At 42.4% G+C, this 10196-nt stretch overlaps 1 long non-coding RNA gene across 1 annotated transcript in view; it reads right to left on the bottom strand.

Annotated features, from left to right (window-relative positions):
- Positions 1-9078: 9078 nt before the first annotated feature.
- LOC145867108 (uncharacterized) overlaps positions 9079-10196 on the bottom strand; it is a 4025-nt gene continuing 2907 nt past the window's right edge. The window contains exon 2 of the long non-coding RNA XR_014383218.1: positions 9079-10196. This exon is cut by the window's right edge and continues 2366 nt beyond it. This is a non-coding gene — a long non-coding RNA (uncharacterized LOC145867108).

Below are 10196 nucleotides of genomic sequence, written 5' to 3' on the forward strand. Positions count from 1 at the left end.
TATACTGTAATGACCTGGCTAGATCATAAAGGGGATACTAGTTGGTGTCTGTATATGGTAGAGATACTGTATATACTGTAATGACCTGGCTAGATCATAAAGGGGATACTAGTTGGTGTCTGTATATGGTAGAGATACTGTATATACTGTAATGACCTGGCTAGATCATAAAGGGGATACTAGTTGGTGTCTGTATATGGTAGAGATACTGTATATACTGTAATGACCTGGCTAGATCATAAAGGGGATACTAGTTGGTGTCTGTATATGGTAGAGATACTGTATATACTGTAATGACCTGGCTAGATCATAAAGGGGATACTAGTTGGTGTCTGTATATGGTAGAGATACTGTATATACTGTAATGACCTGGCTAGATCATAAAGGGGATACTAGTTGGTGTCTGTATATGGTAGAGATACTGTATATACTGTAATGACCAGGCTAGATCATAAAGGGGATACTAGTTGGTGTCTGTATATGGTAGAGATACTGTATATACTGTAATGACCTGGCTAGATCATAAAGGGGATACTAGTTGGTGTCTGTATATGGTAGAGATACTGTATATACTGTAATGACCTGGCTTGATCATAAAGGGGATACTAGTTGGTGTCTGTATATGGTAGAGATACTGTATATACTGTAATGACCTGGCTAGATCATAAAGGGGATACTAGTTGGTGTCTGTATATGGTAGAGATACTGTATATACTGTAATGACCTGGCTAGATGGTAGAGATACTGTATATACTGTAATGACCTGGCTAGATGGTAGAGATACTGTATATACTGTAATGACCTGGCTAGATCATAAAGGGGATACTAGTTGGTGTCTGTATATGGTAGAGATACTGTATATACTGTAATGACCTGGCTATATCATAAAGGGGATAGTAGTTGGTGTCTGTATAGGGTAGAGATACTGTATATACTGTAATGACCTGGCTAGATGGTAGAGATACTGTATATACTGTAATGACCTGGCTAGATCATAAAGGGGATACTAGTTGGTGTCTGTATATGGTAGAGATACTGTATATACTGTAATGACCTGGCTAGATCATAAAGGGGATACTAGTTGGTGTCTGTATATGGTAGAGATACTGTATATACTGTAATGACCTGGCTAGGCTAGTCTTCTTTGTGTGTTCACTGTTCATAGCAGGCTAGTCTTCTTTGTGTGTTCACTGTTCATAGCAGGCTAGTCTTCTTTGTGTGTTCACTGTCCTAGCATGCTAGTCTTCTTCACAATCAACTTGTCTGAGGGAAATTGATGTGAAGAAGCTGTCCATGGTCACATTTCTGCATTTGCCCATGTAAGGCTCCACGTGACTCAAAACCACAGTCTCAGACAGTCTCAGACAGTCACCCGCTGGCCTGGTTTCATCTTTCCCCAGACATGGAAAGACCTTGAGCAAGTTGGTTTGGACATCTGCAGCTAACCAGAACTGAAGTCACATGCACCACTATCAGTTTCTATCTGGTTTCTATTGGCCGTTCATCCATTGACGACAGAATAGCAGATTTTAATTTGATTATGTTAATAGTTTTTGCGTAGTCGCCAGATCAATGCTGCTGCTGGAGTGGTCATGTGATTAAAACATGGACAACACGGATATTGTTGAAGAAAAATTGAACTTTGGAAATAAAGCTGCACCTCTTGAATGTTGAGAGTTATTTGATAAAGGTAAGTGTCAAGGAAACTGCAGAATATGCTCTTTCAGATACAGTACTATATAGAAACACAATGTTTAACCTGCAGAATCTGCTCTTTCAGATACAGTACTATATAGAAATCACAATGTTTAACCTGCAGAATATGCTCTTTCAGATACAGTACTATATAGAAACACAATGTTTAACCTGCAGAATCTGCTCTTTCAGATACAGTACTATATAGAAATCACAATGTTTAACCTGCAGAATATGCTCTTTCAGATACAGTATTATATAGAAATAAAAGTATTTTACCTGCACATGACTCTGAAGGAGGATTTGGTAAATAGATGCTCATTTTGTCACATACGTCGAAAAAGGGGGACCAAAACGCAGCGGGTCGATGGGCCGGCTGATCAGGATAACTCTTATCATGTGTGAAATTAGTTTTGGTACAGTTTAGGAGTAGTGTCGATGGGCCAGCTGATCAGGATAACTCTTATCATGTGTGAAATTAGTTTTGGTATAGTTTAGGAGTAGTGTCGATGGGCCAGCTGATCAGGATAACTCTTATCATGTGTGAAATTAGTTTTGGTATAGTTTAGGAGTAGTGTCGATGGGCCAGCTGATCAGGATAACTCTTATCATGTGTGAAATTAGTTTTGGTATAGTTTAGGAGTAGTGTCGATGGGCCAGCTGATCAGGATAACTCTTATCATGTGTGAAATTAGTTTTGGTATAGTTTAGGAGTAGTGTCGATGGGCCAGCTGATCAGGATAACTCTTATCATGTGTGAAATTAGTTTTGGTATAGTTTAGGAGTAGTGTCGATGGGCCAGCTGATCAGGATAACTCTTATCATGTGTGAAATTAGTTTTGGTACAGTTTAGGAGTAGTGTCGATGGGCCAGCTGATCAGGATAACTCTTATCATGTGTGAAATTAGTTTTGGTATAGTTTAGGAGTAGTGTCGATGGGCCGGCTGATCAGGATAACTCTTATCATGTGTGAAATTAGTTTTGGTATAGTTTAGGAGTAGTGTCGATGGGCCAGCTGATCAGGATAACTCTTATCATGTGTGAAATTAGTTTTGGTACAGTTTAGGAGTAGTGTCGATGGGCCAGCTGATCAGGATAACTCTTATCATGTGTGAAATTAGTTTTGGTATAGTTTAGGAGTAGTGTCGATGGGCCAGCTGATCAGGATAACTCTTATCATGTGTGAAATTAGTTTTGGTATAGTTTAGGAGTAGTGTCGATGGGCCGGCTGATCAGGATAACTCTTATCATGTGTGAAATTAGTTTTGGTACAGTTTAGGAATAGTGTCGATGGGCCAGCTGATCAGGATAACTCTTATCATGTGTGAAATTAGTTTTGGTACAGTTTAGGAGTAGTGTCGATGGGCCAGCTGATCAGGATAACTCTTATCATGTGTGAAATTAGTTGTGGTATAGTTTAGGAGTAGTGTCGATGGGCCAGCTGATCAGGATAACTCTTATCATGTGTGATATTAGTTTTGGTGTAGTTTAGGAGTAGTGTCGATGGGCCGGCTGTGAAGGTTGACTATTATCATGTGTGAAATTAGTTGTGGTATAGTTTAGGAGTAGTGTCGATGGGCCAGCTGATCAGGATAACTCTTATCATGTGTGATATTAGTTTTGGTACAGTTTAGGAGTAGTGTCGATGGGCCAGCTGATCAGGATAACTCTTATCATGTGTGAAATTAGTTTTGGTGTAGTTTAGGAGTAGTGTCGATGGGCCGGCTGTGAAGGTTGACTATTATCATTTGTTTCCCGCTCATTAACTTGGACAGAGTCCAGGACATGTTTTACATCACTCTAAAGGCCTACTGTAACTCATAGCATGTGTTCATTTCCTTACAATACATGTGATTAGTGTTCGAGTTACAGTCAATAAAACAGACCCACAACAGTTTATTTGTGGAAAGTAAAACATAAAAGAGAATATTATTAACCCACAAGGGGGTGTGGTCAAATCAAATTTCAAATCAAATCAAATCAAATCAAATTTATTTTTATATAGCCCTTCGTACATCAGCTGATATTCTCAAAGTGCTGTACAGAAACCCAGCCTAAAACCCCAAACAGCAAGCAAAGCATGTGAAAGAAGCACGGTGGCTAGGAAAAACTCCCTAGGAAAAACTCCCTAGAAAGGCCAAAAACCTAGGAAGAAACCTAGAGAGGAACCAGGCTATGAGGGGTGGCCAGTCCTCTTCTGGCTGTGCAGGGTGGATATTAAAACAGAACATGGTCAAAATGTTAAAATGTTAAAATGTTCATAAATGACCAGCATGGTCAAATAATAATAATCATAGTAGTTGTCGAGGGTGCAACAAGCACGTCCGGTGAACAGGTCAGGGTTCCATAGCCGCAGGCAGAACAGTTGAAACTGGAGCAGCAGCACGGCCAGGTGGACTGGGGACAGCAAGGAGTCATCATACCAGGTAGTCCTGAGGCATGGTCCTAGGGCTCAGGTCCTCCGAGAGAAAGACAGAAAGAGAGAAAGAGAGAATTAGAGAGAGCATATTTAAATACACACAGGACACCGGATAAGACAAGAGAAATACTCCAGATGTAACAGACTGACCCTAGCCCCCCGACACATAAACTACTGCAGCATAAATACTGGAGGCTGAGACAGGAGGGATCAGAAGACACTGTGGCCCCATCCGATGATACCCCCGGACAGGGCCAAACAGGCAGGATATAACCCCACCCACTTTGCCAAAGCACAGCCCCCACACCACTAGAGGGATGTCTCCAACCACCAACTTACCGTCCTAAGACAAGGCCGAGTATAGCCCACAACGATCTCCGCCATGGCACAACCCAAGGGGGGGGGGGGGGGGGGGCGCCAACCCAGACAGGAAGACCACGTCAGTGACTCAACCCACTCAAGTGACGCACCCCTCCCATGGACGGCATGGAAGAACACCAGTAGGCCAGTGACTCAGCCTCTGTAAAAGGGTTAGAGGCAGAGAATCCCAGTGGAAAGAGGGGAACCGGCAAGGCAGAGACAGCAAGGGCGGTTCGTTGCTCCAGCCTTTCCGTTCACCTTCACACTCCTGGGCCAGACTATACTTAATCATAGGACCTACTGAAGAGATAAGTCTTCAGTAAAGACTTAAAGGTTGAGACTGAGTCTGCGTCTCTCACATTGGTAGGCAGACCATTCCATAAAAATGGAGCTCTATAGGAGAAAGCCCTACCTCCAGCCGTTTGCTTAGAAATTCTAGGGACAATTAGGAGGCCTGCGTCTTGTGACCGTAGCGTACGTGTAGGTATGTACGGCAGGACCAAATCGGAAAGATAGGTAGGAGCAAGCCCATGTAATGCTTTGTAGGTTAGCAGTAAAACCTTGAAATCAGCCCTTGCCTTAACAGGAAGCCAGTGTAGGGAGGCTAACACTGGAGTAATATGATCAAATTTTTTGGTTCTAGTCAGGATTCTAGCAGCCGTATTTAGCACTAACTGAAGTTTATTTAGTGCTTTATCCGGGTAGCCGGAAAGTAGAGCATTGCAGTAGTCCAGCCTAGAAGTAACAAAAGCATGGATTAATTTTTCTGCGTCATTTTTGGACAGAAAATTTCTGATTTTTGCAATGTTACGTAGATGGAAAAAAGCTGTCCTTGAAACAGTCTTGATATGTTCTTCAAAAGAGAGATCAGGGTCCAGAGTAACGCCGAAAATGATTTGCTGCTGATAAATAGGCAGAACACAAACTCATCATTACACTATTGTCTTTCTAGATTAAATCAACCCCTTCATCCTTCTTATCATTCAGTTAGGCCTCATTTGGGGGCGACAGGTAGCCTAGTGGTTAGAGTGTAGAGGTGGCAGGTAGCCTAGTGGTTAGAGTGTAGAGGCGGCAGGTAGCCTAGTGGTTAGAGTGGAGGGACGGCAGGTAGCCTAGTGGTTAGAGTGGAGGGGCGGCAGGTAGCCTAGTGGTTAGAGTGGAGGGGCGGCAGGTAGCCTAGTGGTTAGAGTGTAGAGGCGGCAGGTAGCCTAGTGGTTAGAGTGTAGAGGCGGCAGGTAGCCTAGTGGTTAGAGTGGAGGGACGGCAGGTAGCCTAGTGGTTAGAGTGGAGGGGCGGCAGGTAGCCTAGTGGTTAGAGTGGAGGGGTGGCAGGTAGTCTAGTGGTTAGAGTGGAGGGGGGGCAGGTAGCCTAGTGGTTAGAGTGTAGGGGGGGCAGGTAGCCTAGTGGTTAGAGTGGAGGGGCGGCAGGTAGCCTAGTGGTTAGAGTGTAGAGGCGGCAGGTAGTCTAGTGGTTAGAGTGGAGGGACGGCAGGTAGCCTAGTGGTTAGAGTGGAGGGGCGGCAGGTAGCCTAGTGGTTAGAGTGGAGGGGTGGCAGGTAGCCTAGTGGTTAGAGTGGAAGGACGGCAGGTAGCCTAGTGGTTAGAGTGGAGAGGCGGCAGGTATCCCAATATTGCGAACAAAATATATATATGAGCGGCACAAAAAGGCACGGGGCACAGCCCGGTAAATCCTCTCTTCGTGAAACTGTCAGAAACAAACCCGTAATAAAACACGGACCACCGTCCTGAGTGGACAATCAACAATCCCGCACAAAACCCCAACTGAAAACACACACTAAATAAGCCCCCACTAATGACAGACACAAAACAGGTGCGGAACAGACAGACAAAACTAAAAGACACAGAAACCACGATCGGTGGCAGCTAATAGGCCGAGCGCCGCCCGACCGAGGAGGGGCGCCACTTTCGTTGGATCCTGTGACAGCAGGACTGATTCTAGTGTTAAAAGTCAGGGAGCAGGTCTGATTCTAGTGTTAAAAGTCAGGGAGCAGAACTGATTCTAGTGTTAAAAGTCAGGGAGCAGAACTGATTCTAGTGTTAAAAGTCAGGGAGCAGGACTGATTCTAGTGTTAAAAGTCAGGGAGCAGGTCTGATTCTAGTGTTAAAAGTCAGGGAGCAGGTCTGATTCTAGTGTTAAAAGTCAGGGAGCAGGACTGATTCTAGTGTTAAAAGGCAAGTCCTGCACTTTTCAACCTCATATTCATCCTCTCCAGCACCAAAACAGTATCTATATTTCTGAAAACAGCACCTTTCACATTTTTATGATCTGTAGTTAAAAAAAAATGAGAAGAAAACTCTTTAAAAACGGTGATTTTCAAAACCTGCAATGAGTTTCTAGCCCAGTAGAGGACATTTTATTGCTCCCCACACCACTGACAATCTAATTGTGTTTGAAAAATCACTGCTTTTAAAATGATTCAACTTTTGATGATGTCATCAGGTAGAACTTTTTAACTTCATATTTTTTCTATAAAACTTAGAAATGCACCATTTTCACATCTGATTTTATTTTATTTTTACGGCTGCATTTGTACCTTTTTTAAAAGTATTTTGTTTAAATATAATTTGCCTCCACAACAACATGAATACCTGCATACTTTCACATACAAACCAGAGGAGGCTGGTGGAGGAGCAATATGAGGACAGGCTCAGTGTAAAGACTGGAATGGAATACATGGAATTAATTTATTTATTCCATTTCAGCCATAAAAATGAACCCGTCCTCCTATAACACTTCCCACCAGCCTCCTCTGAATGTCTCTGTTCTGTTAAAAGAGAAGTTGAGAATACCACATATTGTTTCTGTTGTATCTAAATGTATCTACATTAAACCACATGTTTTGTTCTTAAGACTGATGGGGATGAGTGGGGTGTAAAGGATTTTGCAACACTACTGTAGTTAGCGCAACCTTGTGACTCTGTTATGGCTAGGGGGCAGTATTTTCACGGCTGGATAAAAAACGTACCCGATTTAATCTGGTTACTACTCCTGCCCAGTAACTAGAATATGCATATAATTATTGGCTTTGGATAGAAAACACCCTAAAGTTTCTAAAACTGTTTGAATGGTGTTTGTGAGTATAACAGAACTCATATGGCAGGCAAAAACCTGAGAAGATTTCATGCAGGAAGTGGCCTGTCTGACAAGGTGTCGTTCTTCTTGTCTCTGTTTATTGAAGAGTGAGGATCTTAGTGCCCCGTGACACTTCCTACGGCTGCCATAGGCTCTCAGAAGGCGGTAAAACGCTTAATCGTGGCTTTGCAGGCTCTGGCTGAAACAAAGTAGCGCGTTTGGGTAGTGGCTGGTTACAGTACTGTGAGACTCAGGCTCGTGCCCGCGTCGACCGAAAGCTTTGTTTTCTTTCCTCTGTTTAGCTAAATGGACATTCCCGGTCTGAATATTAGCGCTTTTTTACGAGAAAAAATGGCATAAAAATGGATTTTAAACAGCGGTTGACATGCTTCGAAGTACGGTAATGGAATATTTAGATTTTTTTTGTCACGAATTGCGCCATGCGCGCGACCCTGATTTACCATTTCAGATAGTGTCTGGGACGCACGAACAAAACGCCGCTATTCGGATATAACGATGGATTATTTTGGACCAAACCAACATTTGTTATTGAAGTAGCAGTCCTGGGAGTGCATTCTGACGAAGACAACAAAAGGTAATCAAACTTTTATAATAGTAAATCTGATATTGGTGAGTGCTAAACTTGCCGGGTGTCTAAATAGCTAGCCCGTGATGGCTGGGCTATGTACTTAGAATATTGCAAAATGTGCTTTCACCAAAAAGCTATTTTAAAATCGGACATATCGAGTGCATAGAGGAGTTCTGTATCTATAATTCTTAAAATAATTGTTATGCTTTTTGTGAACGTTTATCGTGAGTAATTTAGTAAATTGTTAGCGAATTCCCCGGAAGTTTGCGGGGGGTATGCTAGTTCTGAACGTCACATGCTAATGTAAAAAGCTGGTTTTTGATATAAATATGAACTTGATTGAACAAAACATGCATATATGTATTGTATAACATAATGTCCTAGGGTTGTCATCTGATGAAGATCATCAAAGGTTAGTGCTGCATTTAGCTGTCTTCTGGGTTTTTGTGACATTATATGCTAGCTTGAAAAATGGGTGTCTGATTATTTCTGGCTTGGTACTCTGCTGACATAATCTAATGTTTTGCTTTCGTTGTAAAGCCTTTTTGAAATCGGACAGTGTGGTTAGATTAATGAGAGTCTTGTCTTTAAATAGCTGTAAAATAGTCATATGTTTGAGAAATTGAAGTAATAGCATTTCAAATGTTTTGAAAATCGCGCCACAGGATTCAACTGGCTGTTACGTAGGTGGGACGAATTCGTCCCGCCTAGCCCAGAGAGGTCAACTAGAAAGTCGGGGCACCACGGAAGAACGTTTATAGAGCAGTTATCTTCCGAATAAACTCTTAAAATACTTAGTCATATTTTACATCGATAGCAGTCAATATTAACCCTTATCTTATTTTCAGTCTCATAATGAAAGTTGTAAATTCTTGGCTATCTTCACGAACCCTGGCTAACAAGTTGAATCAGCAATACAAAATTGGGTTTAATTATTTATTTACTAAATACCTAAACTAATCACACAGAATTACAAATACACAGAATACAATGATGTCATACAGAATTCACCCCTGGTGGACGGAACCTGTATGATGGCTGGTTACACAAAGGAAAGGGGGTTGGGCTTGAATGAAAGAGCGGGAAGACTTGGGAACAAAGAAACAGCAGCTATGCTATCGTAAATACATTATCTTATGCATTCTAAATTACCGCCCATTTGGAGAAGGAAAATGCAATAAATATTTACTCTGAGCTGCGCTTCGGTAGATTGGTCGTAGATGCTGGCCGGGTTGGCCAACAGATCTTCCTGTACTCGGGAGAATGTCTCTGGTGGTAAATTGGATACGTGGTGGTATCTTCGTCCGTCTGTTAGACTGGATCCGTCGTCCGTCCTTTCCTAGCCCACGTTACAGCGGCCGCTGCTAACTCAACGGCTAGGAAGTATCACTTCTGTAGTGAATAAGCTCAAAGTTCATACCATTCGCCACCAAAGCTCACGCCGAGGTTGGCTTAGTTCTGTACTTGACATGTGTCTCCTTCTAACGTAGAGGCTGCAGACCTCCCGTACTGGAACAACGTGATTATCTTTTCGTCAAAGGCTTATATAGTGGAGAGGGGGAAGGATGTGTTTCATCGTTTATAACCCCTCCTCTTCACAGGGGTGGGCCACTGATCAAGCAGGGCACTTTCCTTATGAAAACCCAATTCTCTCATTTGGAAGCTAAAATTACATTTAATCTCCTAACAAACAATTCCAATATCAAACATTTCAATTGCATAACAATTCCATGTTACTCTGATAACTAGAGGGTGTATACTTTCTCAGGTACAGTTTATGTCATCCTGTCATCAGTCATAATGTCTCAGATGACAACCGAACCTTACATGCATACTCATTACGTTCCCAAGCATATTTCCAACTGGTTTTATTACCAAAATATGGTTCCTTTCCCCATTTGTTTGATGTTCCCAGACTCTCTATATTTAACACAGGCTATTCAAGTCCTTCAGTAGGGTCAGAGAGGGGAAGGGAGAAAGGTATTTATGGGGGGGGGGGGGGTCATAAACCTTACCCATAGGCCAACGTCATGACAATAC

This window comes from Salmo salar, unplaced genomic scaffold, assembly GCF_965601325.2.
Source record: "Salmo salar unplaced genomic scaffold, fSalSal1 ptg000206l, whole genome shotgun sequence".
NCBI classification, from domain to species: Eukaryota; Metazoa; Chordata; class Actinopteri; order Salmoniformes; family Salmonidae; genus Salmo; species Salmo salar.